This window comes from Octodon degus, unplaced genomic scaffold (genome assembly GCF_000260255.1).
Source record: "Octodon degus isolate 3935 unplaced genomic scaffold, OctDeg1.0 scaffold00208, whole genome shotgun sequence".
NCBI classification, from domain to species: domain Eukaryota; kingdom Metazoa; phylum Chordata; class Mammalia; order Rodentia; family Octodontidae; genus Octodon; species Octodon degus.
This window is the reverse complement of record NW_004524784.1, coordinates 2975783-2979605: the sequence shown is the minus strand read 5'-3', so window position 1 is coordinate 2979605 and position 3823 is coordinate 2975783. Positions and strand designations below refer to the sequence as shown.

The 3823-nt window shown below is 40.3% G+C and overlaps 1 protein-coding gene across 10 annotated transcripts in view; it reads right to left on the bottom strand.

The window, feature by feature from the left end:
• Positions 1-3823, bottom strand: part of Mllt10 (MLLT10, histone lysine methyltransferase DOT1L cofactor) — a 192312-nt gene that overhangs the window by 176921 nt on the left and 11568 nt on the right. For 9 of the 10 annotated variants that reach the window (XM_023704959.1, XM_023704967.1, XM_023704960.1 and 6 more), the window contains exon 2: positions 1722-1929. The exons of the other annotated variant lie outside the window; for it this stretch is intronic. The gene's annotated coding sequence lies outside the window, so the exon portion shown is untranslated. The remainder of the gene's footprint in view (positions 1-1721; positions 1930-3823) is intronic. 10 annotated transcript variants of the gene reach the window in all.

Here is a 3823-nt window from a genome sequence, read left to right as displayed (position 1 = left end):
AAAAAAAAAAAAAAAAAAAAACGTTCTGGGTTCAATCCCTAGTACCACAAAATAAAGAAACTAGGAAAAAAAATAGTACCCATAATCTCAGCACTCATGATACTGAAATAGGAGGAACACTGACAGTTCAAGGCCAGTCTGAGCTAAATAGTGAGACCCTAACAAAAAAAGGGAGTTTCAAGGATATAGTTCAGCAGCACACTATTTGCCTGGCAAGTAAATACAAGGTCCTGAATTTGATTCCTGGTACCAAAAAAATTAAAGTAAACAAACAACAAAAAAACACCCAGTATGAAAAGAAAATTGGGAAGCAAAACTGGAAAAATAAAGAGACCAGTTAAGTTTAAAATAATTTTCCGTTGTTTTGTGGTGCTGAGAGCTGATTTGAACCTAGGGCAGTATGCACTTTACCAATGAGCTATAATCTCAGCCCTTAGGAAAACGAAATTTTATTAGTTGCCTATTTACATTTTTTTGAAAGGGGTCGGGGAGATAGCTCAGTGGAATAAGCACTTGCCTGGCAAGCGCAAAGGGCCTGAGTTCAACCTCTGGTTCTGCCAAAAATAAATAAATAAAGGCTTTTTTTTTTTTTTTTTTTTTTTTTTTTTTTTGAGGAACCAGGGATTGAACTCAGGATCTTGCACTTGTCAGGGAAGCGCTAATTCCACTGAGCCATCTCCCTGGCCCAAGGCTTTACTTTTTTTGACCTATGTCATTGTATCACCTTCATAAAACTAAGTAATTTAAGCTACTATGATAACTCCAAAAAAAATGAATGAATGAATGAATGAATGAATGAATGAATGAACAAACGAATGTTTGTGAAGATGAGAGGCCGGGGATATAGTTAAGTGGTGCACAGCACCTGCCTGGCAAACTGCAGTCCTGAGTTCGATTCCCAGTACCAAAAAAGTAGTTTTAAAAGATGATAGGTGGGCCAGGAAAATATAAGCACCTGCCTTGTAAGTACAAGGTCCCAAGTTTGATCTACTCCAGTACCACAAAAAAAAAGTACAAATAAAAGATGTTAGGTAGGACAGCTAAGTAGAGATAAGCAGTAGGCAACTGAATACTTGGATAGAAAAATCAAAAACAAAGGTTAAAATGAGGATACCCCTTCCTGGAGGCACTACAAACACATAAATTAACATCAAATAAACAGACCAGAAAAGCAACCCTGGAACTTCAATTTTAGAGACTGCTGGCCAGCAGCACAGCGCCTTCCAGGCAAGCATGAGGTCCTAAATTACATTCCCAATACCCCTGCCCCACCCCCCAAAAAAGAAAAAGACAGCAATGACTAAAAGCAATCCAAAAAGCAATGCTGGCAGACAGGAAAGAACTGAGCTTTGCAAAGTCAGGAGAAGAAAGCTGCAGAGAGAAGGCTTAAGGGTCATTTGTGGCAGATGGTTTTTAATGCTCAAAATAGCTCACTCTAAAATCAAAACTTTAAAAATAAAAATGTCCTTTTGATGTTAGCAAAAGTAACATGATGTAGCGTTAGGTGCAGAACCAAATACTGTGAAGGGTGAATAGAAATGTATATTATTTTGTTACTATGCTTAAAATATTTAGGAAAGGTTTCAAGGCAGTCCTCAATAAAGCATCTATAGTATAACAATAAAAATACAAAAACCAGTACTAAAAGGATGGACATGGGTTATTTAACTGTATCGTAAGCATCACACCCACCCCCCTGGCATGAGGGAAACTGCTCTTACCCCTGACTCCAACTATGAGGTCTAGTGAGGTCTGCCAGCATAGTACCCTCCCCACTCCAGCCAGAGCGTGGTGGGAACATGATCCAGGACAGGTCAATCTGAGTCCTTCTCAGGATTCTTCCAGAGAGCCCCTTCTCCTGGTAGAAGGGGCAGGGAAGATGAAAGCCAAAAGCTGCCAGCAGTCATGGTTCCAGCCTCATGTAGTAGTCTGTAGTATGAGAGAATGAAATCAACATGCAGAGAAACAGAGATAAGAGGCGAAATCCTAAATCCAATGGAAGAAGGAAGAGAAACCAAATATACTAACATGAGGTTAATACAGCTGATGTAACTAAAGACCAGATTTAGTTCTGGGCTACCTGGCAGCCAAGGCAAAAAGGAAAATAGAATGTCTCACATATCTAACAAATAAAAAGGAAATACACTGGATCCTTAAGTGAGATCATTTTCCTGATGCTAACTCATTAAAGAACTTCTTGTACATGAATCTTTTATGGGTCACCAAAAGACCAAATGGACAATGTCATGATGAGATCATTAGGCAAAACACAGAAGCCATCACAAAGCCATCTGTCCATCCAATCATTAAGCACAACTACCTTAAGAGACTAGAAGATGGAAGGCAGTTGAGTAAGTAGAACTATCAACTATGCTTCTGTTCTTTTAGGAAACTTGCTAATGAAAGGAAAAAGACAAAAGGGTAAACATGCAAAAGAAAAGAATTCATGCGTTGAAAAGCATCTGAGAGCCAGTGGGAAAAATCAAGTGAACAGGACACACTGAAGATGAAGAAACTATTGATAGTAAATGACAAAACAAGACCTTGCAAAAAGGAAGAGAAGACAACATCAGAAGCACAGGTCATTAACATCTTCTTCCTAAAGCACCACGTAGCAACAGTGAGATAATTCCAGTACTAGAAGCTAGGGAAGGAGGAACACAGGCTCAAGGTCAGCCTGGTCTATATAACAAGACCGTATCTCAAAAAATTTAATTTTTTTTAAAACATTTAGTGTGTGTGTGTGTGTGTGTGTGTGTGTGTGTCCAGCTCAGCCCACGTGGGGGCGGGGCTGGCTGGCATGTGGTGCTGGGGGATTGAACCGCGGTCCCTGTGCTTTGCTAAGCTTGTTCCAAGTAGGTGCTTTAGACCATTGAGCCATCTCACCAGCCCCTAAAATTTATTTTTTAAGTTTATAAAACAGTGAGCACAGGGGTATACATCTGCAATCCTAGCTCTACTGGGAAGGTTGAGGAAGAAAGATCATTAAGTTTAAGGCTAGTCTGGACAATGTAACGAAATCTTACCTCAAAGAAAAAAAAGGCTAGTGATATAGCTGAATGGTAAGGCACTTGCCCAGCATTAGCAAGGCACTGGGGTGCCTTGTACCAGCCCTAAGTACAAAAAAGGCATAAAACAGAAAAAATGAAAACAAAAAAGTAATGGAAGATAATAACTATGGAATTTCAGATGCAAGTAAAGCAAAAGACAACAGTAAATGACTTTATAAGAATATAGGATAGGTCCAATCCCCAGCATCAAAAAATTTCAAATGGGGGGCCCTCAGTGGTAGCAGGCTGGCCTACCACGCATGAGGCCATGGGTTCAATACCTAGTACTACCACACACACACAAAAAAAAGAAGAGATCAGTGAGATAACCCAAAAATAATGTAACTTCTGCTACACAGCCCCAGACACTGGAGGAACTTTAGGTCCAAGGCAGAGAAATATGTAAGTGATAATGGTCTATGTATATAGAGGAGAGGTGTTTCATGTGAGGCTAAAAGTAGGAGAAACTGATATAACCTAAAAAGAAATAAAACCAACCCTTTTCACTACACTACCAGGTAACAGGCCCTCCCCTTCACTAGAAAACTGTACTGGTTAATTTTCTAGGGAGGGGGCCGGGGAGACGGCTCAGTGGAATAAGCGCTTCCCTGGCAAAGGTAAGGGCCTGAGTTCAATCCCTGGTTCAAGCAAAAAAAAAGCAGTAAGAATTTTCTAGGGAGGGGCTGGTGAGATGGCTCAGTGGTCTAAAGCACCTACTTAGAACAAGCTAAGCTAAGCAAAGCACAGGGACCACGGTTCAATCCCCCAGCACC